Raw genomic sequence first — 25,603 nt, 5'->3', positions numbered from 1 at the left:
TGACAACACAGTCTCTGGTGGCGGCAAAGCCTCAAGAGCAGAAGCCATCTGTGGGCGAGTATCTTTGGAGGCCGAGGCCTGGGCCGCTCGAGCCAGGCGAGTGGTCTGTCTACCCCGTTCCGGTGTCGAGGTCGGGGGAAAAAGCTGCTGGCGAGACGGACGATGAGAGACAGCAGGTCGAGGAGAAGGCACCCTGACCACTGTCTGAGTGGAGTGGTGGGGTGAGTCCTGCAACTCGCCATCAGAAAGTTGTTGAGGAGAAGTTTGGCGAGGTCGCTGAGCAGGAGCGATCGGAGAGGACCTTCTAGAAGAAGTCGCCGAAGAAAGGACGTCCATCTTGGAGGAAGCAGAAGAGGAAGAACGTTGGGTAGCCCTCTTCTTAGCGAGTGGTTGTTTTGATGGAACCCTCAGGGATTTTCCCGGCGTGGGAGGGACCATCGCTGAGTCGGATTGGGACCGACGAGCTTCCTCGTGAGCCCTTTTAAGGGCGATCTTCATCGCAGAGGTCGACGGAGGAGCCCCAAGATGGGATCGGGCCGAAGATACGGAAGCCACCGAGCTCGATGTCGAGGAAGGGCCGACCCGACCAGAACGTGTCGACACCGTAGCCGTGGTGAGTGTGCACGGTGGTTTAGCGGCCTTAGACGATCTGGAGGCTCTGGACGCCTTAGACGAGACCGAAGGGGCTTTAGCTGTTGAAGCCGACATCGAACCCGGATTAAGCGGCGGCTTCGTGCCCGAAGTCGACAGAGCGGGTTCAGGGGCAAGCGATTTTTCGTAGAGCGCCGCTCTAAGCCTCGCGGCTCTATTTTTTCTAGCCTGAGCCGTTAGGGCCAGGCAGAAACGGCAGGTACCGACGACATGTGCCTCTCCGAGGCAGTAGAGGCACTTGGCGTGGCCGTCGGAATCAGGAATTTTAGCGGCACACTGAGTGCAGCGCTTGAAGCGAGTCGTAGACATGAGAATCCGAAGTGAACCTTGCGGCGGAAAAAAAGGAACTGGAGAGGAGACGCCGAGGGCTGCCTTATATGCCCTCCGGGGACGGAGGGGCGTGGCTACCGCCAAAATTTAAACTTCAGCTTGGGAAGAGTTTCCGTTGGGACCTGCGCAGGCGCAGCCTCTCCATTAGTGTGCATTCACAGAGTACACGAAGAAAAAATATAGATACACACACACACATACTAGCTGTGCCCGGCCACACGTTGCTGTGGCGTAGTCTGGTGGATAGGATACCTCTGGTCAGTGCTATTCAAGATGGCCAAAAGAGGATTCCTCTAGTTAGGAAGCAGCCTGGCTTTGAAGCTGCAAGGCTGTTCAGTGCTATTCAAGGTGGCCAATGGAGGATCCCTCTAGTTAGGAAGCAGTCTGGCTTTGAAGCTGCACAGCTGTTCAGTGCTATTCAAGGTGGCCAATGGAGGATTCCTCTAGTTAGGAAGCAGCCTGGCTTTGAAGCTGCATGGCTGTTCAGTGCTATTCAAGGTGGCCAATGGAGGATCCCTCTAGTTAGGAAGCAGCCTGGCTTTGAAGCTGCACGGCTGTTCAGTGCTATTCAAGGTGGCCAATGGAGGATCCCTCTAGTTAGGAAGCAGCCTGGCTTTGAAGCTGCACGGCTGTTCAGTGCTATTCAAGGTGGCCAATGGAGGATCCCTCTAGTTAGGAAGCAGCCTGGCTTTGAAGCTGCAAGGCTGTTCAGTGCTATTCAAGGTGGCCAATGGAGGATTCCTCTAGTTAGGAAGCAGCCTGGCTTTGAAGCTGCACGGCTGTTCAGTGCTATTCAAGGTGGCCAATGGAGGATTCCTCTAGTTAGGAAGCAGCCTGGCTTTGAAGCTGCAAGGCTGTTCAGTGCTATTCAAGGTGGCCAATGGAGGATCCCTCTAGTTAGGAAGCAGCCTGGCTTTGAAGCTGCAAGGCTGTTCAGTGCTATTCAAGGTGGCCAATGGAGGATCCCTCTAGTTAGGAAGCAGCCTGGCTTTGAAGCTGCACAGCTGTTCAGTGCTATTCAAGGTGGCCAATGGAGGATCCCTCTAGTTAGGAAGCAGCCTGGCTTTGAAGCTGCACAGCTGTTCAGTGCTATTCAAGGTGGCCAATGGAGGATCCCTCTAGTTAGGAAGCAGCCTGGCTTTGAAGCTGCACAGCTGTTCAGTGCTATTCAAGGTGGCCAATGGAGGATCCCTCTAGTTAGGAAGCAGCCTGGCTTTGAAGCTGCAAGGCTGTTCAGTGCTATTCAAGGTGGCCAATGGAGGATTCCTCTAGTTAGGAAGCAGCCTGGCTTTGAAGCTGCACGGCTGTTCAGTGCTATTCAAGGTGGCCAATGGAGGATTCCTCTAGTTAGGAAGCAGCCTGGCTTTGAAGCTGCAAGGCTGTTCAGTGCTATTCAAGGTGGCCAATGGAGGATCCCTCTAGTTAGGAAGCAGCCTGGCTTTGAAGCTGCAAGGCTGTTCAGTGCTATTCAAGGTGGCCAATGGAGGATCCCTCTAGTTAGGAAGCAGCCTGGCTTTGAAGCTGCACAGCTGTTCAGTGCTATTCAAGGTGGCCAATGGAGGATCCCTCTAGTTAGGAAGCAGCCTGGCTTTGAAGCTGCACAGCTGTTCAGTGCTATTCAAGGTGGCCAATGGAGGATCCCTCTAGTTAGGAAGCAGCCTGGCTTTGAAGCTGCACGGCTGTTCAGTGCTATTCAAGGTGGCCAATGGAGGATCCCTCTAGTTAGGAAGCAGCCTGGCTTTGAAGCTGCACGGCTGTTCAGTGCTATTCAAGGTGGCCAATGGAGGATCCCTCTAGTTAGGAAGCAGCCTGGCTTTGAAGCTGCACGGCTGTTCAGTGCTATTCAAGGTGGCCAATGGAGGATCCCTCTAGTTAGGAAGCAGCCTGGCTTTGAAGCTGCAAGGCTGTTCAGTGCTATTCAAGGTGGCCAATGGAGGATTCCTCTAGTTAGGAAGCAGCCTGGCTTTGAAGCTGCAAGGCTGTTCAGTGCTATTCAAGGTGGCCAATGGAGGATTCCTCTAGTTAGGAAGCAGCCTGGCTTTGAAGCTGCACAGCTGTTCAGTGCTATTCAAGGTGGCCAATGGAGGATTCCTCTAGTTAGGAAGCAGCCTGGCTTTGAACAACACGGATTTACCAAAAGCAAGTCATGCCAGACTAATCTGATCTCTTTTTTCGATAGAGTTACGAGTTGGGTCGATACAGGGAATGCTGTGGATGTAGCGTACCTGGATTTCAGTAAGGCCTTCGACAAAGTCCCCCACGACCTTCTGGCAAACAAACTAGTAAAATGTGGGCTAGACAAAACTACGGTAATTGGCTAAGCAAACGAACCCAAAGGGTGCTCACCAATGCGTCATCTTCATCATGGAAAGAAGTGACAAGTGGAGTGCCGCAGGGCTCTGTCCTGGGCCCGGTTCTGTTCAACATCTTTATTAACGACTTAGACGAAGGGTTAGAAGGCACGATCATCAAGTTTGCAGACGACACAAAACTGGGAGGGATAGCTAACACTCCAGAAGACAGGAGCAGAATTCAAAACGATCTTGACAGACTAGAGAGATGGGCCGAAACTAACAAAATGAAGTTCAACAGGGACAAATGCAAGATACTTCACTTCGGCAGAAAAAATGGAAATCAAAGATACAGAATGGGGGACGCCTGGCTTGACAGCAGTGTGTGCGAAAAAGACCTTGGAGTCCTTGTGGACAACAAGTTAAACATGAGCCAACAATGTGATGCGGCTGCTAAAAAAGCCAATGGGATTCTGGCCTGCATCAATAGGGGCATAGCGTCTAGATCCAGGGAAGTTATGCTCCCCCTCTATTCTGCCTTGGTCAGACCACACCTGGAATCACACTGTGTCCAATTTTGGGCACCACAGTTGAAGGGAGATGTTGACAAGCTGGAAAACATCCAGAGGAGGGCGACTAAAATGATTAAGGGTCTGGAGAACAAGCCCTATGAGGAGCGGCTTAAAGAGCTGGGCATGTTTAGCCTGCAGAAGAGAAGGCTGAGAGGAGACATGATAGCCATGTACAAATACGTGAAGGGAAGTCATAGGGAGGAGGGAGCAAGCTTGTTTTCTGCTGCCCTGCAGACTAGGACACGGAACAATGGCTTCAAACTACAGGAAAGGAGATTCCACCTGAACATCAGGAAGAACTTCCTCACTGTGAGAGCTGTTCGACAGTGGAACTCTCTCCCCGGGGCTGTGGTGGAGGCTCCTTCCTTGGAGGCTTTTAAGCAGAGGCTGGATGGCCATCTGTCGGGGGTGCTTTGAATGCGATTCAGGCTGTTCAGTGCTATTCAAGATGACCAATGAAGGATCCCTCTGGTTAGGAGGCAGCCTGGCTTTGAAGCTGTAAGGCTGTTCAGTGCTATTCAAGTTGGTAAGCAATTGGAGGTTTTCTGTTATTTGGACTTTATTTTTCTAGGTTTTTTTATTGAAAGACATAGATTGGATTAATATGTCTTTTGTGGCCATATTTGGTGTGATTTGATTCAGTGGTTTTTTTTGTTTACTCTATGGGAAAAATGCACATTACACACACACATATATAAATAATATTGTATATACATATAATATTGATAATAATGTTATAATGTAATACAATGTAATACTAATAATAATACAATATAACAATATTAATTATATATCATATACTACATGTAATATTACTAATAATATTACAGTATAGTGGTATAGTACAATATAGTGATAATCTATATATATAAAAGAGTGATGGAATCCTGGCGACTGACAAAACAACAAAACTAAACACCCCACAACCTCAAAAATTGACAGCAGAACCCCTCATCCATGCCTCTAGGTTGATACAACAAAAAGAAAAGAAAAATAAAGTCCTAATTAGAGGGAGAGGAATAATTGTTTTTATCCAATTGCTGCCAGTTAGAAGGCTAAGCTCTGCCCACTTGGTCTCCTAGCAATCCACTCAGCCCAGGGGACAGGCAAAGTTAGGCCTCACTTAGGCCTCTTCCACACTGCCTATAAAATATAGACACCACCAGACAACGCCACAGCAACGCGTGGTCGGGCACAGCTAGTGATATATAATGCTAGTACTGTGCTATGTTATTATAATACATTGTACATACATATTATTTGTAAGCTGCTCTAATTCCCCTTCGGGGTGAGAAGGGCGGGATATAAATGAGGTAAATAAATAATAAATAAATAAACCTCCTTGATCCCTGCACATCTGACCAATGTCTCTGCACGGGAGACAATGATATTGAATCTGCCTTATAGGCTAATGCCTGGCATTGGAAGTTGTCAAAGCATTCTGCATGCCTGAGATGTAAGAGATAAAACTACAGCTTGTGAAGTTTTTTTTTTTTTAAGGCTTCTGGCTAAGACAGACAAGCTTCCGTTTGGACTCCAGACAAAGAGGATGCCAAAATCTCCTCTTCAAGCATCTCGTGCTAAAAAAAAAAAATCATCTTGTCACAGCATCGGTTGCTGAGGCTGGCTTTCTCCTGGACCGGCTTCTTAGTTGGCATGAGAAAACTCAACCAGGGAAAGAAGGGGAAGAAAATAGAATAAAAGGGCTGCTTCACCAAATGTTAGTATGAAAGGGCTTAGCTCGGAATCCAGTTATGCAATTCTGCTGACATCTGCCAAGTGCACTCAAAGAAAAAAAGGAAAACTTTGCAGATTTTCCTCCGGGTCTGTGTGAATATCACAAACAGATGCACATTCCCAAAGAGCCCAGGTGTTCTCCTCATCTACTCCATAAGCAACACACAGTGAGAAGCAGGAGAGCCAGGCCAATTCTTCACCAAGGGAAATGCAGTGGGACATACAGAGGGGATTAACTGGACCACACCAGAAGAAACAGATGGTGGCCGCTAGGAAATGGAATGGGGATAATGGAGCCGCACCAGTCCAGGAGGGTCTCCCTGGGCCAGAAGCAGCTGGAGAACAAAGACCACACCAGATCCAAGTGGCTTTTGTGAAGAATGTCGGCCCTCCACATTCGCATGGGTGATATGGCCCCCAGAAAAGTAGAAAATGCAATGAAAGACATTACTATGTTTTACCTGAAAGAATACTTCTTGGGGAATTTCTAACTCCTCTAACACAACTCTATGTTCAACTTCTACTGGAAGCTGGCTATAGAATTGCAATGGAGGACCTAGAGAGTCCTACATAGTCATTTTCTCTAGAAATCTCTGGATCCCTTGCAAGACTGAGAAAAACTGACCTTACACTGGAAGACATGGAGATTCCTAGACAGAAGATTTTGAATTAAATCTGTGAATAATCAATCCGCAAAAAGTCAAAACCGTAGACGTTGGGGGTTGCTGTATTTTTATGATGCTAGCGTGAAAATTAGGAGCCCCCGGTGGTGCAGTGTGTTAAAGCGCTGAGCTGCTGAACTTGCAGACCGAAAAGTCGCAGATTCAAATCCGGGGAGCGGAGTGAGCACCCGCTGTTAGCTCCAGCTTCTGCCAACCTAGCAGTTTGAAAGCATGCAAATGTGAGTAGATCAATAGGCACCACTCCGGCGGGAAGATAACGGTGCTCCATGCAGTCATGCAGGCCACATGACCCTGGAGGTGTCTACGGACAATGCCGGCTCTTCGGCTTAGAAATGGAGATGAGCACCAACACCCAGAGTCGGACACAACTGGATTTAATGTCAGGGGAAACCTTTACCTTTACTAGCGTGAAAATTGGAGATATACTTCTAAGGATTGCATGGAGAGGGAATTTCTGCAGGTTTTGCATGTTACCTACTGAAATCCTCTCTTCTATACAAACTCCCACCAGTTTCCAGCCCAGTGGCAACTCGATGTCCATTCCAGCTGTATCTGTATCATGAAGGGGTAAACTGCTGCAAAAGATATGATCTAGGGTTTTCCCAAACGTGTTCATAGCTGGAACATGGAAGAACACTAAGATAGCCAACCCTCCAGCTACTAGTAATACTATGAAATAATAATAATTTTATTTCCTACCCGGCTCTCCCTGTGGCTTGAGACAGGTTACAACACAATTGAAATGCCAGATGTGGGGGTCTCTCAACATAGCTCAGGACTTCTAGGGGTCCACCCACACTGTAGAATTAATGCAGTTTGACACCACTTTATCTGTCATAGCTCAATGCTGTGGAATTATGGGAATTGTAGTCTAACAAGGTCTTTAGACTTTCCCCCCAAAGGGTGTGGGTGCCTCACCAAACTACAGATCACAGCATTCCACAGCATTGAGCTATGTCAGATAAAGTGGTGTCAAATTGGATTAATTCTACAGTGTGGATGCACCCCAGCTCAACAACAAACCCATCTCCAGCCATGCAATTTTCTAGAGAAGGAATAGGGTCTACAAGGTAACTGTTTAACATATAAGTGGCTGGGAAAGTGAAAGCCCTGCATGCCTTTGCTGCTGAGGCTGATAAGATAAAAGGGGATAAAAAGAGAAAGGAGACGAAATAGCAGAACGAGGAAAAAGAACAAGCAGACTGAAGGAACAAAAAGCCATGTACAAAGGGACAGCAATGTAGAAAGATCTCCCAGGTGAGAAAAAATGGGAGAATAACACAGAAAGGGTGTGGAGGCAGAAGAGCTCTGGAGCACATAATTATTTCTATGTATATGATTAATTCAGATTCTACCTTTTTTTACAACATACGACCCAAGACAGTTTACATGCAAGTTAAAAAGCAATCTAACAAGCTCTCTCAAAGGACTCTTTGGCATTGGAATACTCCATAGTACTTTTTTTCATATAGACAATCTTATTAAAATTAATTGGAATTTTTTTACATGTAAAAGTCCAGTCCACTGCATTTCTTTAAAAACCCATTCTGCCGCAGCCAATTAAATACCCACCCAGATCAAAAGGTCTTTGTCTGCCAGAGAAAAGAGAAGGGAAAAGGAGGCAACCAAGCCTCCCATGGAAGGGAATCCCACAGTTTGGGAGCTACCTTAAAAAGACATATGCATACATTCTGTATCGTCCACCTCTTTTTGCTCCACTATTTGCTGCATGGTGTCCCATTGCTTCCTATTGGCTTTGACCTATGGATCGCTGTGAAGGAAAGTCTTCAAAGAGGCCCCATTTTGAGCAGCAAACACAAGGCTGTGGCTTCTTTGCCTGAGAGTGCATCTACATTGTAGAATGAGTCCAGTTTGACACCACTTTTGCTGCTATGACTAAATGCTGTAAAATCATGGGAATTGGAGTTTACAAGGCCTTTGGTCTTCTCTGTCAAAGCATGCTGATGCCTCTCCAAGCTGTAAGTCCTAGGATTCCGTAACAATGAACCATGGCAGTTTTAAAGTGGTGTCAAACTGCATCAATTCTATAGCGTAGATACACCCTGAGTTTAACAGGAAGAATGTAATGCATTCTTCCTGTAGTCCTACCATCTACTTTTCCTAGTAGTACCATTTTCCTTGGTGAGTTTCCTTGCGATGCGTCTAAAGTACAACAACTTCAACGCAAGATCTTAGGGTGCATCTACACTGTAGAATGTATATAGTTTGACACCACTTAAAATGCCATGACTCAATGCTATGGATTCCTGGGAGTTTGGTGCAGCACCAGCAGTCTTTGGCCAAGAAGGCGAAAAATCTTGCAAAACTACAACTCCATAGCATTGAGCCATGGCAGTTAATGGTGGCTAATCTACCCATTCAGTTACTTGGATATCTTATGCCTTCAAAGTACACATTAGCAGATGCTTCCCAAAGTAATACTGTGTATACATAATGTGAAAATGTGAAAAATGTTTTTATACTAAACCAGTTAATTTAGCCTATTCTGCTCTAAAGTATTATTTGTTTGTCTTGCAGGGGGTGCCTGAGCTTTCAAACAAAGACCTTTCACACAAAGATCTTTGACTTATTTGAAAGCTTGAGGGGCTTTCAAATAAGTCAAAGGATTGGAGCTGGGATCTTTGTCATAGTAAAAGATGTGCTAATATGGTGATGGGATTTCACTTTATTCACTTTTTAAAATCTGATGTTGGCCTCAACCACTTTGGGCTCTGGTCCTGTTCACCAGCAACAGGTAACCCAAAATGCAGCACCGGTGAGGGAATGCAGTCCTTGAAAGAAAAAGAGTAGCAAACCTTGCTTTAAGAGATGACTGACTGGGAGACTGCCAATCAAGGAACAAAGAAATGTGCAAAGCTTGGAAATGTTACCTTTGCAGACTCAAGTTCTTCTCCTGGAGGCTTCCAGGGACCTTTCCATAGGACACAATCACAACACTATCTGCCCAGTTTAAATGCCAAGACAATACTCTATTGAATCCTGGGATCTGTAGTTCACTGCCACAGTGTTCCTAGCCTCACCAAACTACAATCTTCTGGATTCCATCTGATGCTGCCACAGCAGTTAAAGTGGACTTGTGATGCTATAACTGCACAATGTGGAAGCACTCTGGAACCAGTCATTGTCTTTCTTTTTCTCCAGAAAACAAAGATGGCCTTTGCCATTAAAACAACTTTAGTGTTTACTTTTGCTTTCACTGATCATTCCCAAGCTGATACTTAATTGTGCCAAACACATAGGAAAAGGGACAGAAAAGCTGGCACAAAACTCCTACCCTATCAGTGCACCAATCCTAAAATGTGAACACTTTGTCTCATCTTGAAACTGCCAGAGACAGAGTAAGTCTGTGTGTAGGTGCCTCCAAGTCGGCTGTTGACTTATGGGGATCCCATGGATTTCATAGCGTTTTCTTAGGCAAGGAATATTCTGAGATATTTTGCCAGTATGTTCCTCTGAAATGTATCCTGCAGCACCTAGGATTCATTGGTTGCCTTACATCTGGGTGCTAACCAGAGCTGACCCTACTTCGCTTCCAAGATCAGATGTGAGCTGGTGCCTTTAGGGTATTGAATCATACTTCCTTACAAGTTTTTAGGAGGAAGTGGTTTTGGGAGGCCGGGTTCGGTGGCAGAACAGCAAGCAGCCAAAGGCTGGCCTTTTAGCTCTGTGGTGAAGCACATCCTTTGCTGGTTGAACTTCAGCTCTTGCCAGTTCCAATTAAACCGAAGCATGAGAAAACTACCTGAGACGCTGGGGAATTGCTGCCAACTTAGATAGTCAATACCAGGCTCCATGGGCCAGTGGCTCGATTTTGCACAAAAGCAGCTTCATGGGGAAAGAATTAAGCTCTTTCCTGGCCTGCCTCCTCCCACTTCCGTGCTCCAAAAGCAGCTTCCGTTTTGCATGTTATGTGCCTTTCTGTCCTTAGGCAAGTCATCATTCCACACCCAAAAATGCATATTTACTATTGGTAAAAAAAAATTGGTTAAACTACTCTGAAATCCTCTGGAGGAAAACATGATAAAAAACCACCTGTTTGCTGTTTGTATAGTCTGCCTTTAAGAGGATTCTGGTTTATGGTAACCCTATCCTAGAGTTTCCTTGGCAAAACTTACTCAGAAGGTTTGGCATTGTATTCTTCACATTGCTGTCAGAGTGCGGCTAAATTAAGATTTGAACCATAGTCTTCCAGAATCCTGGTTCAGCATATTTTATTTATTATGGTTTAATACAGAATGAGTTTGCCATTGTCTTCCTCTTACGCTGAGAGAGTTTGACTTGTTCAAAGTCAATGGGTGGGTCTCCATGGCTGAATGGAGATTTGAACTATGCCCTTCCAGAGTCCTGGTTCAATACTCACACTGCTATATTAAGCTAATTCTGGTTCATTCAGAGTGGGTTTGCCATTGCTTTCCTTTGAAGCTGAGATAGTTTAACTTGTGCAAAGTAAAATTGTGGGTTTCAGTGGCTGAATGGGGATTTGAACTATGATCTCCTAGAGTCTGAAGTCCAACACTCAAACTACTACACCATGTTAGCCTTGACCCACTAGATAGATTGTCACCTTGTTGTGGTGGGGGGGGGGGGGGCTTGTGTGTTTCAATGAACCTGCGGGCATCTTCACCAGAGTCATGTACTCCCAGAAGCAGCCGCAGGGGAGGATCCAGACCAAGTATAACCCAAAGACTCTAAGACCTCAATGGTAGAGCAGGCAGAAGAGAACATGATACATGTTACAATGGCTGTGAAGGCGGAAGAAGGCTGCAACAGATTGAGAAGCCACCGTCGTTGTGCTAACAATGCTACTGGATGTGCACCTCACTCTGTGAAGACTGTGTGTAGATCAGCTGTGTACTGACCCCCACACATTTAAAAAAATCTCACACAGGCGTCTTCCAAGAAAAATAAAAGCAAACCAAAAAGTCCCACAAAACTCAACATTGACACTGAAATATATCACTGGCTGAGCTCTGCGAGCGCAGCATTTTTCTAAATGAAGCAGAGAGTGTTTGATAATTGGGACATCCATAGGGATATCAAGGTGCTTGTTCATAAAGCTATTGTCCTCCCAATCCTGTGATACGCCTGCAAAACGTGGACTGTCTGCAGCAGGGGTCCTCAAACTTTTTAAACAGGGGGCCAGTTCACAATTCTTTGGACCATTGGAGGGTCGGACTATAGTTGGCCACCGAGCATAAATAATAATAATAATAACAGCAATAATAATAATAAAGAGGGTTGGAAGAGACCCCTTGGGCCACTGAGTCCAATCCCCTTCTGCTTTTGTGCACCGAAAACACAAGCAAAGCACCCCTGACAGATGGCCACCCAGTCTCAATGTTAATAATTATAATAATTATAATAATAATAATAATAAAAGAGGGTTGGAAGAGATCTCTTGGGCCATTGAGTCCAACCCCCTTCTGCACACGCAAAGCACCCCTGAGAGATGGCCACCCAGCCTTAATAATAATAATAATAATAATAATAATAATAATAATAATAATAATAATAATAATGGTTGTAAGAGAAGAAGAGACCCCTTGGGTCATTTAGCCCAACCCCCTTATGCCCTTGTGCCGTGGGGGCCGGATAAATGGCTTCGATGGGCCGCATCCGGCCCCCGGGCCTTAGTTTGGGGACCCCTGGTCTGCAGAATCACACTCAGCTCCTGGGGTGTTTCCATCAGCCTCGCCTCAGAAAAATCCTGCAAATCTCTTGGGATGACAGGTGGACAAATGTCAGCGTGCTCAAAGAAGCAAAGACCACTAGCACTCAAGCAATGCTCCTACGCCATAAACTCTGTTGGACTGGCCACATTGTCCGAATGAATGGTCATCATTTCCCAAAGCAGTTACTATACTCCCAACTCAAGAATGGAAAACAGAATGTTGGTGGACAGAAAAAGAGATTTAAAGATGAGCTTAAAGCCAACCTTAAAAACTGTTGTATAGACACCGAGAACTGGGAAGCCCTGGCCCTTGAGCACTCTAGCTGGAGATCAGCTGTGAGCACTAGTGTTGTGGAATTTGAAGAGGCGAAAAGGAAAAACATGCCACGAGAAACGTGTATTAACCCAACCCTGAACGGAACCATCTTCCACCTGGAAACCAATGTCCTCATGGTGGGAGAACATGCGGGTCAAGAATAGGGCTCTACAGTCATCTACGTATCCACAGCCAAGACATTACACTTGAAGGCCATCATACTCGGACAGTGAGGGATCGCCTAAGTAAGTAAGTAAGCTATCCTTGACTTGCTCAATAATGGTTTTCCACTGTTTCCTAAAAAGCAGGTGTAAGCAACTGTGGAAAAGTAGGATGCAACATGATCTCTTGAGAAGACTTTTGGAGGATCGCAACTGCTCCTACAATCAGTTTTTTTGCAGCCCTCCTATCTATTCATCTATCCATCCCTCCATTCATCTATTTATCTATCTACGTATCCTTTTTCGCCTCCTAATTCAATCAGAAGGAATACAAATTGTAATGGAAATATACCCCATGGCCCCAAGTGAACACTTCAGGTCATTTTCAGAGCAAATTGTTTTTTTTAATAGAAAAAATGACATAAATTATTTTTGACTTGGGGGGAGGGGCCCTCCAAACATGATAGAAATGCCATTCACATTTTCAGAGTATATATGAAGCCATTCTGGAGCAATTTAGTTTTCCTTTTACAACCACATTTTGGGGTGCGATTAAAATGTATGTATTTTACGTTCTGTTGGCCACAAAAATAGCTCTGGGTGGCATTTGGTTCATTCCTAATCTAAGATGATCAGCCCAAGATGATCCAGTGGATTTCCATGGCTGAGCCGAGATCTGAACCCTGGTCTTATAGCCTAAGAGGCAAATCACTGTGTTTCTGTGTGTATGTGCAAGTGTACATACCTACGCTCATACACACACAATCTGTCTCTCTCTTTTACTGCCTCTCTCTCATTTCTTTCCAGCTCCAGCTCATGACATGTTTTGTTTTAAATTAAAGCTTCGTTTGCTTTTAAGCATATAAGTGTTTTTTAAACCCTTCTAATCTTTGAAAACTTGTTTTAATTGTTTAATATCTTGTTTAAATAACTTCTTGATTTTAAGTTGGAATTGTCTAAACTGTTTACACTTCTCAGCCATGATACAAGGGTGGGATAAAAATATTTATTAAATGAATTTTTTTTTAAAAAAAAATAGTCTTCATGCACACACACACACACACACACACACACACCAATTTCTTTTTTTTCTAATTATGATTTTTTTTCTCCTGATTGCAAGCCATCTTTTTTCCTTTGCAACAAGGCTGGACAAGTTGTGGTCTACCAAAATCTGATGGCTCTTCAGAGAGAGGCAAAGCCCTTTCTTTTTGTAATCCCAAATTCAGAATATTATCAGTAAAACACCATCTCTACCCTGTGGGCTACGTAACTCTTTCCCGGTCACAAGTTGTGTAGGCACAGCGCACTCTGTGTGCACGCAAATCCACAGAGACGCAGCCCAGTGAATAAAGGAAGTTCATTTTGGGTAGCTAAAATACCAGCGGTTCTCTCAAAACACCCTTGAAAAAGAGGAAGAGAGGAGAGTGTGTTAATCATAAAGAGGAACAATCTGAAAATGCGGAAATTTGCCAAGACAGCAAATGGGACATGCCTTTTTAAAAAGTTTCTTTAAAAGGGGACATATTGTTTTGTTCTGAGAAACTTGCAGTTGTATGTAATGCAACACATAATATTGTGCAGTTTGGATGGTAGCTGTAAAATTATCCAACTGCATCTTGTATTATAGAGATATGAAAGAAGGAAACCTGGATTGGCATCAAATTCAAGTTTAAGGCAGTTTATGGATTGCTCCAAAGTCTGCAAAATATGTCTACAAACTATCCTATAAACTCATGTGTAAGTCTAGAAAATTATTTTCAGGATTGGATTCAACATCTTGGAGATTACCGTTAAAATTCAGACTAAACCCATAGTGGATTCACTTCCCCTTAGCCATGGGAAGCCACTAGGCAAGTTTCAATCAAACCAAAGTGATGTATTTGATGATGGATGACCTGTAGTACTTCTAAGGAAAATATATTATCCAGTTAATTATTTTGTTTCTTCTTTTCCAATTTTTTTTGGGCACAAATAAAAAGAAAGAGTAAATGCCATTAATTCTTCTTGAATCAAAAACCTTGGCCATTTCTGTAGGACACTGGTGGGAAAACTCAAGTTTCTTAATCTTTGGAAGGATAACATGGACCATCCTGTCCAACCTCCTGCTATGCAGGAATGTACAATAAAAACACTCCTGTGAGTGACCAAATGTTTTGAAGATCTACAAAGGAGAATCCACCATGCTCCAAAGCAATTACATTCTTCCTAATGTTTAGGTGGAATCTCTTGTAGGTTCAAATCTTGTGACTAGTAGTTTATGTCTTAGTCTCTGGAACAGTAGGACATGAACTTGCTCCTTCTTGTACATGATATCTCTTCAAATATCTAAAGCTGGTTATCATATCAGTCCCGCACCTTCTCTTCAGTAAGTTTAAACAGGTTCATAAGGTTTTCACACCTTTTACCTTCTTGTTTCCCATCCTCTGAACTTGGTCCACTAAAACTGTGGCTCCCAGGACTGGACAATGCAAAGGATACAACTCCCATTCTTCTTCTTCTTGTGTGTCCTTAAGTGACTGCCAACTCTAAAGTATTTCTGGGGATTTCTGGGGCTGAGAGTGTGTGACTTGCCCAGGGTCACCCAGTGGGTTGTCATGGCTGTGTGGAGATGCAAACTTGATGCAAACTCTGGAGTTGGAGACTAACACACAAAGCGCAATGCCACAGGATTTCTAAACATCACATCTAAAAGCTATAGAAGTCACTCATCTCTTTTGGAGACAAAGGCTTTGGACTTTCATATTATTATTATTAAACTTTATTTGTACCCCGCTAGCATCTCCCGAAGGACTCGATGCGGCTTACAAAGGCCAAGGCCTCAACACACAATATAACAATACAAAACAAAAGGCAAATTAAAAAAATTAAAACAGTATAAACAACAAGCAATAAACAATACGCTAAAACATAATAAAACTGGGCCGGGCCAGAGTAATGGGTACAAGATTAAAAGTGCTGATGTGAAAGGTGATATATAAGGCTTCTAGGACAAGTGCAGAGTGCGATATACGATCTAGTTCTAATAAAGTGCTTATGGGACTTGGAGTTGGAGATTTCCTATTAATCTGGGAAGGCACATTGGAACAGCCAGGTCTTCAAGTTCTTTCTGAAGACTGCCAATGTAGGGGCCTGTCTGAGATCCTTGGGGAGGGTGTTCCATATTGGGAAAACAATTTTGTAGACACCTTTTACTAAACCATTGCATAACATGGGATTTGAGCATTAATGGCTTTTGACCCAAACTCTAGAGCAGTGGTTTTCAACCTGGGGTCCCCAGATGTTTTTGGCCTACAGTTTACCAGCTGTTAGGATTTCTGGGAGTTGAAGGCCAAAAACATCTGGAAACTCCAGGTTGAGAACCACTCTTCTAGAGGATCGCAGGAATCCACTGAACCTTCCCAAATGAATTCAATAGATACAGAGGATGAATTCAATGTAAAAACCTAGCTTGGGTACAAATAAAACAAGCTAAATGGATCCCCTCCTAAGGCAGCTATTCAAAAATGCAAAACAGACGTGAAATGTCAACAGGTATGTGAAAGAGGGCAACTGGCATTCAAAAGAACAGAACTGTTTATCCAAAACGTATGTGGAAACACTTGTTTGGAATTTGAGGGTGCTTCTAGACCAGCCATGGGCAAACTTCAGCCCTCAAGATGTTTTGGACTTCAGCAGGCTGTTAGGAATTGTGGAAGTTGAAGTCCAAAACACCTGGAGGGCCAGAGTTTGCCCATGGCTGATCTAGACCGTAGAATTGTTGCAGTTTGACACTGCTTGAACCACCATGGCTCAATGCTGTGTAATCTTGGGAAATGAGAGAGGAGGCTGCATTGTTATTGAAAAACTACAAACTATTTTGGTCCTTATAGTTTGGTGAGATACTAGAGTTTTCTAGATTGGAATACTAAATGCCCCTCCTTAAATTTCAAATTCCAAATTCCCATAGGACGGAGCCATGGCAGTTAAAATGGAATCACAGCATTATAGTTGGGTAGTGTAGAAGGGCCCCTTGTCTCATAGGAACTGGAATGGAAGTTTCCCTCATCCAAAAGTACATTTTCGTCCTACAGCTACAACACCACAATCCTTTCAGAAGCAACTACCCTCTTTGCTCTTTATCTCATGGTAAAGAGATGGATGCAAGGACCTCACTTCAGTGCCTGCCATTCCTTTTCAGATGGTGGGTGGGATAAATAATCCATTACAGAAATGGGTGTAAAATACACTAGCAAAAGAAGAAAGCTATGATCCTTCTTCACTTTGCAGAAGCTAGACATGAAGAGCTTTTCATGACATTTTAAGTGTTTGAGTGACATTTTTACACTCCCATTTTGTGCTCGCAACACAACATGAAGGTGCTGGTTTATTTTATATGCGAAAACTAGTAAAGGCTGAGCATCCTCTGTCTGGAATTCTGAAATCCAAAATACTTGAAAATCCAAATTTATCCAGATGGCTGGCTGACACTGTGGCATCTATGCTTCGAGACGGGTCAACACACACAAATGTTGTTTCATGCACAAGAATATTGTATAAGATGGTTTAGACCTGGGTCCCATCCAGTGCATTAATCGAATTTATATAAATGTTGACGTACAACATTCCTACTGATTCAATGGCTGGGACTTAACTGGTCGGGACTAAAAGCATGTAGAACCAAGAGCTAATTTTTAACATCTAATGCTATATTTGTTTCAGTATAAACTGATGAATGCACACAAAAATAGCATCAGATCATTAAGTCAGAGAACGAGGACTTTTAGTGATTACATTCCTCAGAAAATCACAGGGAAAAATTCTAGGAAAATTAGAGCAAAACCAGCTAAGGAGAAGTACATTTACTATTAAGACAGTTGGGACATTACATTGCTGAATCACAGTCTGAAAAAAAAAGGTGATCCTAATCTGGCGGTTATGATTTGATTACCGGTAGTGCTTCTTTTGCTTTTTAAATACCGTATATTAATAAATCTTGTACTTTGCTGTTGGAATACAAATTTTCTGAAGGGAGTTAAAAGACATCAAAAACATGATCCGGAACAGAAATCCAAAACAGTATAAAAGTAAAGGTAACAAACGCAGCAACAGGTCAATACATTCAGGGACAAATTCCTTGGAAAAATAACGAGATCTTCGGCACTAAAAAGATAAAAATGTGGGTAACTAATCTAAGTGACTCACTTGGCATCTTCCAAGTTGGTAGTTGACAGAAGGTGCATCTACACCAGGCATGGGCAAACTTGGGCCCTCTGGGTGTTTTGGACTCCAACTCCCACAATTCCTAACAGCCTACCGGCTGTTAGGAATTGTGGGAGTTGGAGTCCAAAACACCCAGAGGGCCCAAGTTTGCCCATGCCTGGTCTACAACATAGAATTAATTCAGTTTGACACCACTTTAATAGCTATGGAATACTAGCAGATGTACCTTGGTGACTCACCAGCACTCTTTTGCAGATAAGTTTAAAGAAAAGATACTGTATAACTTCAACTCCTGAAGATAAGGAGTCTATGTATAGAATAATGGAAAACAAATGGGAAAAGGAAGGGGGCCTAGGAAAAGAAAAGATAGAAAAGATAGTCAATGGTTTAAATAAAATAAAAATAGACAAATATAAGGAATTAGAACTGAAAATAATTACGAAATGGTACAGAACACCAATTCAGCTGGCACACATAATTCAGGGATTAAATCCCAAATGTTGGCATTGTGTGAGTAGGGAGTCATGGTACTCTCATCTATGGTGGGAATGTGAAGAGATAAAAAATTTTGGAAACAAATTCTAACCCAGGTTGAATTGCATAGTAAAACCAAATTTGATATAAATATGCAAATTCTGTTAATAGGGATATATGGGGACAGAAGAATTAAGGACCAAGACCAAGACTTAATGATGATAATGTTTAGAGCCACACACGCAGTAATAGCGTGAGGGTGGAAGGATAAAAAGAAATGGACACTTGAAAAATGGTATGAATATATATGGGATCAAATACAACTGGATATTATGGACATTTTAAGAAACAAAAAAACATGGTCAGACAAACAGAAGAAAATTAAAGAAATATGGACTCCATTTAGCAGATGGCTACAGACTGTTAAACCATATGACGAAAGTTGGAAGAAAAAATTGGAAAGAATGGAAAGAAGGCTCATGTAACAAAAAAATAAGGTTTACGTTGTCAACAGGGAGGGGGGTGGGGTGGGTGTGGGGAGGGACTAGGGAATGGAAAAGGAAAATGTAACTATGATTATGTATTATAAAATAATGATTAATAAAAATTCCCTCTGGGGAGGGGGATATATATATATATATATATATATATATATATATATATATATATATATATATCTATCTATATATATATATCTTCAACTCCTATGATTCCATAGCATTGAGCCATGGCAGTTAAAGCGGTGTCAAACTGCATTAGTTCTACAGTGCAGATGCACCCAGGGTGATCTGTACAGAAAACTCCAAAAATGGCACAGATGTCCAGAGACTGTATTTTAGCCATATTAGCACAACTTCCCCCAAAAGAGGAAATAGCTAACATGGCTAGCAGTGAATCTTAGCCATTGATACGAGGCAAATATGGCATTCCATATAGAAAAGCACCCCATATTTTGCAAACCCACAGCATATTTCCTTTAGATATGGCCTTCTTCCTTCCTATCCACTCTCTCTAAGAACAACGACGTGTGCTCAACTTTTAGTCGCATCAAAAGAACTCCTCTAGATATGATGGGAGCCGCAGGCAGATAAAAATAAAGAGGCAAGCAAGAAGAGCATGAATAAAAGCATGAAAGATAAGACGAAGAACCAAGGAAAATACAAGAGGGAGATTAGGATGAAAGGAACAGAATGGAAAGCATTGGGACAATGAAGGGTCATGTCTGTGTGAAACTCGAATTCGGAGCGATTTTCCAGCTTGGAACACAATTATTCCTACAAAGATAACAACACCAAAAGGTAAATTTCACAGTCTTGATGACAGTGGAAAATATATAGGGATGAAGTTGCATACTATGGGTAGAATTAATGCAGTTTGATACCACTTTAACTGTGGGAGCTGTGGTTTTTACAAGGTCTTAGCTCTCTCTGCCAAAGACTGCTGGTGTCTCACCAAACTGCAAATCTCAGGATTCTCTAGCATTGAGCAATGGTACTTAAAGCAGTACCGGACTGCAATGATTCTGCAATGTAGATGTAGAGAGAGAGACATAGCCGAACAGCGAGGAGCCTGGGTGGCAAAGTGCGTTAAAGCACTGAGCTGGAGACCGAAAGGTCTCGGGTTCAAAACCCAGGAGCGGCATGAGCGGTCGCTGTTAGCTCCAGCTTCTGCCAACCTAGCAGTTCTAAAACATGCCAATGTGAGTAGATAAATAGGTACCACTCCGGCGGGAAGGTAACGGCGCTCCATGCAGACATGCTGGCCACATCACCTTGGAGGTGTCTACAGACAACGCCGGCTCTTCGGCTTAGAAATGGAGATGAGCACCAACCCCCAGAGTCGGACATGACTGGACTTAAGGATAATTTTGTCTGCTTTTGAGGTCAGACATATACCTTCATCACCATTTCAGCTTTCTAGACATTGAAAAGATGTGTCTGCACCCAAGTGACTAGTTAAGCATATTATAGATTAATTCATTTCAGTGGTCTTTATTTGCAAAGCAGTTTTCCAAACCAATAAAGCAAGCTTGAAAGCATTTCCGGTTTGTGCGGCTACCATACCTGTCCCATGGCCAGCAGGTTTCCATCTACCCATCCTGAGAGACCCTCCAAGCAGACCGATGCCTACTTACAGGGCTTGGCATCATACATTTTCAAAAAAAAAGGACAGACTTGAGGTGTGGCAAAATTAGAAGAAGAAGAAGAAAAGGAAGAGAGAGGAAGCCAGCGTTTTGTTACTTAACAGGAAAGGGAGTGGCGAAGGAAGTGGCATAATCGGATGCAACATTGAAACCCTTTTTTGGGAAAGCCCCGGCTAGCAAAGATCTTTCACGAGGGCTTCCTAGAGATAGGAGAAGCCGTTCAGAGAACGAAGAGAGGAAGTGGCTGAGAAAAAGAGAGACACACAGAGAAAGAGAGGAAGCACAAGTTGGTGGTTTTCATCCCACATTACAAAGCTGGTTTTGGGGTAACTGAATGACAGGGGGTGCATCTACACTGTAGAATGAATGCAGTTTGACCTCACTTGAAAATGCCATGGAATCATGGGAGATCATTTGTCTTCTTTGCCAGAACCCACCAAACTACAAATCTCTGGATTCCATAGCATTGAATCATGGCTCTTCAAGTAGTATCAAGGTGATTAATTCTACAGTGCAGATGCATCCCAAAAGATGCTCAACATAATATGTATCATCATTGTCATTGGATGCTGTCCTTCTCCCAGAGTGGGACCCTAGGTTGTGGTTAGCACAGCGAGTTAAACCGCCAGCTATAGAAGATCTTGCTGGAAGGTTGGTGGTTTAAGCTGCGGGTCGGGGTTTGCTCCATCTATCTGCTCCAGCTTCTGCTAACCTAGAAATGTGAGTAGATATTTGGAGGGGAGGTCAAAGGCACCCCTGAAACACATGTTGGCAATTTGACCAGGAAGGTGCCCATAGATGACAGGCTCCTCGGCGAGGAGAAATGGAACAACAACACTTCCCATGGCTGAGTCGGACACAGCTTCCAAATGCAGGAGATGGAAAAAGAGGGAAGCCTTGCCTCTGTTTATGTACTATCTGCCTTTGTCAATTGTCTAACGGGACTGAATGTTTGCCATATATGTACCTGTAATCCACTCTGAGTCCCCTCGGGGAGAGAGAGCGGAATATAAATAAAATACATTATTATTATTATTATTATTATTATTATTATTATTATTATTTCAAAACAATCAAAATTATTCACCATAAAAATTTAAAAATATTTAAAAATAGATAAAACAGTATAAAACCTTTTAAAACACACACAATTTATTTATTCCTTTTCATCGGGACCAAGTCCACACTCATTAGTAACTGGGTCAGAAACAACAACAAACAAAAATGCAATGGTTGGAGGAAGTACAGCATGGAGAAACCATAGAATGGTGGGATATGGATGGAGGCAAAATGAGGATATTGCCCCTAAATAAAAATTCTTTCCTTCACATTGATGATATTTTTACTCTCTCCTTGGCATTTTTAGCACTTAAAATGTCAATGGGTCAGATGTCCAAAGAAATGGATTGACCCAAATGGTCAAAGATCTGGAAAACATTAATCCCTATGGAGAGACGTTTCAGACACTGTGTATTTTTAGCCTGGAGGAACTAGAGGGGCACAATAGCCATGTTTAAATATTTTAAAGTATGTCATATTGAAGATGAAGCAGTCTTGTCTTCTGCTGCTCCAGAAGATTTAAAACCCCAGAAGAGATTCCACCCAAACATTAGGTAAGAGCTGTTCAACAGTAGATTATTCTGCCTGGAATCTGGTGGAGTCTCCTTCTCAGGAGATTTGAAACAGTGGCTGGATGGCCATCTATTGGGAGTCCTTGGGTTGTGTCTTCTTGCATGGCAGAAGGGGATTAAACTGGATGGCCCATGGGGTCTCTTCCAACTTTAGGGGCCCACCCCGGATGGTACCAGATACTTATGTATATATCTCTCTGCTCTTGAACCTCTACACAAATCAATGTGTAAACTTTGTGCAGAATTAGTCCAAAATTGAAAATAGGCTTAAAAAATATTGTCAGCTGTATCATTCCACCCATGAATTGTTCACAAAGGCCCTCTGAATTTGGGCACCAACACTAGCATGGTGTAGTGATTTGGGTGCTGGATTACGACTCAGGAAACCAGGGCTGGATTCCCCATTTCTCCATAGAAACCCATTGGTAAGCTTGGACGAGTAGCAGACACTCAACCTCAGAAACCCCCATGATAGGGTCGCCTTAGGGTCACCATAGATTGGAAATGACTTGAAGGCACACAATGATGGTAAATCTGTCCTTTCTGGATGCAATCGCATGCCATGTGCTTTGTAATAAAGCAAAACTGGCTTGCCCCTGAATTCTCAGCTGGTAGACAATGCTGGCCTAGGATACCATTTATCAACATCAATTGGTATTGCTGCTACAACAACATAAATGCCTTGGGCCCATTCATACCACACAATAACACTATTATCTCACTTTTAACTGCCATGGCTGCATCCTGGGATTTGTAATCTGGTGAGTAGCTAGAGCTCCTTGGTTGAAAATTCCCAGTGCTCCTTCCTAAACTGCAAGTCCAAGGATTCCATGGAACCAAAGCATGGCAATCAAAGTGGAGTAACAGCACTATATTTCTATAATATGAATGGGCCATTGCTGTGTCATTTGGACTTCAAAATTATGTAATCTGTGTGCTGCCTATAAGGGGGGGGGGAGTGAAAACAGTAGTTAGTCAATCTACTTGCTAAATAATGTGGGTTTGGAAAGAAGATGTGTATTTCATTATTTAGGAATCATGCAAAATGATATTATCTGTCTGCAAGAGACTCATATCAAGAGACAGGATGAGAGACTGCTCATCAATCCAAATTTGGGTCCCCATTTTGCAGCTTCAATGAATAAAAAAGAGGTGATGATTATTGATGTGTGGAATAGGTATAAAAAAGATATTATATCAGAAAGTTATTGTTGTGTTCACTACATGAAGCTCTGTTTAGAAGGGAACGACCCAAACAATTACCGTCCGGTCAGCCTCACATCAATACCAGGCAAGATTCTGGAAAAGATCATCAAGGAAGCGGTCTGCGAACACTTAGAAACAAATGCGGTCATTGCTAATAGTCAACACGGATTTACCAAAAACAAGTCATGCCAGACTAATCTGATCTCTTTTTTCGATAGAGTTACGAGTTGGGTCGATACAGGGAATGCTGTGGATGTAGCCTACCTGGATTTCAGTAAGGCCTTCGACAAAGTCCCCCACGACCTTCTGGCAAATAAACTAGTAAAATGTGGGCTAGACAAAACTACGGTTAGGTGGATCTGCAATTGGCTAAGCGAACGAACCCAAAGGGTGCTCACCAATGCGTCATCTTCATCATGGAAAGAAGTGACAAGTGGAGTGCCGCAGGGCTCCGTCCTGGGCCCGGTTCTGTTCAACATCTTTATTAACGACTTAGACGAAGGGTTAGAAGGCACGATCATCAAGTTTGCAGACGACACAAAACTGGGAGGGATAGCTAACACTCCAGAAGACAGGAGCAGAATTCAAAATGATCTTGACAGACTAGAGAGATGGGCCGAAACTAACAAAATGAAGTTCAACAGGGACAAATGCAAGATACTTCATTTCGGCAGAAAAAATGGAAATCAAAGATACAGAATGGGGGACGCCTGGCTTGACAGCAGTGTGTGCGAAAAAGACCTTGGAGTCCTCGTGGACAACAAGTTAAACATGAGCCAACAATGTGATGCAGCAGCTAAAAAAGCCAACGGGATTCTGGCCTGCATCAATAGGGGAATAGCGTCTAGATCCAGGGAAGTCCTGCTCCCCCTCTATTCTGCCTTGGTCAGACCACAACTGGAATACTGTGTCCAATTTTGGGCACCACAGTTGAAGGGAGATGTTGACAAGCTGGAAAGCGTCCAGAGGAGGGCGACTAAAATGATTAAGGGTCTGGAGAACAAGCCCTATGAGGAGCGGCTTAAAGAGCTTGGCATGTTTAGCCTGCAGAAGAGAAGGCTGAGAGGAGACATGATAGCCATGTACAAATACGTGAAGGGAAGTCATAGGGAGGAGGGAACAAGCTTGTTTTCTGCTGCCCTGCAGACTAGGACACGGAACAATGGCTTCAAACTACAGGAAAGGAGATTCCACCTGAACATCAGGAAGAACTTCCTCACAGTGAGGGCTGTTCGACAGTGGAACTCTCTCCCCCGGGCTGTGGTGGAGGCTCCTTCCTTGGAGGCTTTTAAGCAGAGGCTGGATGGCCATCTGTCGGGGGTGCTTTGAATGCGATTTCCTGCTTCTTGGCAGGGGGTTGGACTGGATGGCCCATGAGGTCTCTTCCAACTCTACTATTCTATGATTCTATGATTCTATGATTCTATGAAATTGCCATAACAGAGAAATTGTTGACTTGTGTGTTGGATAATGATCAGTATAGAATAAAGACGAGAGAGGAAAACTTCCCAATGATTTCCTTACAAACAATTAGTAGAATGATTTAAAATGGATAAAAACTTATTTGAATTTGTTACTGATAAACCTGAACATGAAACTGCTTTGGACTCTGGAGACGACCACTTAATTGCTGTGTAAATTGTTGTTAAAATATGAAATGGAGGAGAAACATGTGAAAAATTGTATGGTTAGGTGAGAATAAAATTTTGGTAAACAAATACAAATAAAACAATGGGAAAGGGTCTGGACAAAGTTTGAAATTTTCACCGTGTAATAACTTGAAATATTTTTTTATAAAATGTTGTATAGGTGGTACCTGACACCAGAAAGGATTGCTAAGATGTATAAAAATAGTTCTAGTAATTATTTGTAATATGGGAAAAAGATGGTTATGTAAAGAGGCCCAGAAATAATGGGCACAAATACATACGATTTTAGAAGAAATTGTTAAAGTCAAATTTGAAATGAAACCTGAACTGTATCTGCTTCGAATGGTAGGTGAATAACTTGATAGAAATTGTGGAAGGTTATAATAATAATAATAATAATAATAATAATAATAATAATAATAATAATAATACTTTATTCTTGTATCCCGCCACCATCTCCCCGAAGGGACTCGGGGCAGCTTACAACAGGGACATGCCCAGCATAACAACATAACGTCATAAAAACAGTGATTTAAAACAGTAGTTAACACAACGCAGCAATAAAATGTGCACATAAATAAATACCTTAAAACTCAACATCAATAGGTTATTGCTATACATGACATTGGCAGCAAGAATGACCTACGCTCAAAGATGGAAAGACTCGATGATTCCGTCCCAAGATGATCGGCTCATGAAAATAAGAAAACTTGTGGAAATTGATAAGCTTACTGCATTGATTAAGGAGAAATCTCTTAACTTTAAGATAGATTGGGGTCCATTTATTGTGTTCCTCCTGCACAGATGAGGCCATATATCTATCACTAGATGTACCAATGGGTTATTTTCTTTACTAAATGGGTAT

At 43.0% G+C, this 25,603-nt stretch overlaps 1 protein-coding gene and 1 long non-coding RNA gene across 4 annotated transcripts in view; both read right to left on the bottom strand.

Annotated features, from left to right (window-relative positions):
• Positions 1-25,603, bottom strand: part of LOC134298543 (uncharacterized) — a 243,715-nt gene that overhangs the window by 130,279 nt on the left and 87,833 nt on the right. The window lies entirely within an intron of this gene.
• Positions 1-25,603, bottom strand: part of rgs19 (regulator of G protein signaling 19) — an 84,543-nt gene that overhangs the window by 24,665 nt on the left and 34,275 nt on the right. Inside the window, exon 1 of one of the 3 annotated variants that reach the window (XM_062979067.1) lies at positions 20,173-20,820. The exons of the other annotated variants lie outside the window; for them this stretch is intronic. The gene's annotated coding sequence lies outside the window, so the exon portion shown is untranslated. Of the gene's footprint in view, positions 1-20,172; positions 20,821-25,603 lie in introns of those variants that run through there. 3 annotated transcript variants of the gene reach the window in all.

Source organism: Anolis carolinensis, chromosome 4 (genome assembly GCF_035594765.1).
Source record: "Anolis carolinensis isolate JA03-04 chromosome 4, rAnoCar3.1.pri, whole genome shotgun sequence".
Lineage (NCBI taxonomy): Eukaryota > Metazoa > Chordata > Lepidosauria > Squamata > Dactyloidae > Anolis > Anolis carolinensis.
Note: the sequence above shows the minus strand (reverse complement) of the source record. Positions and strands in the feature narration are given on the sequence as shown.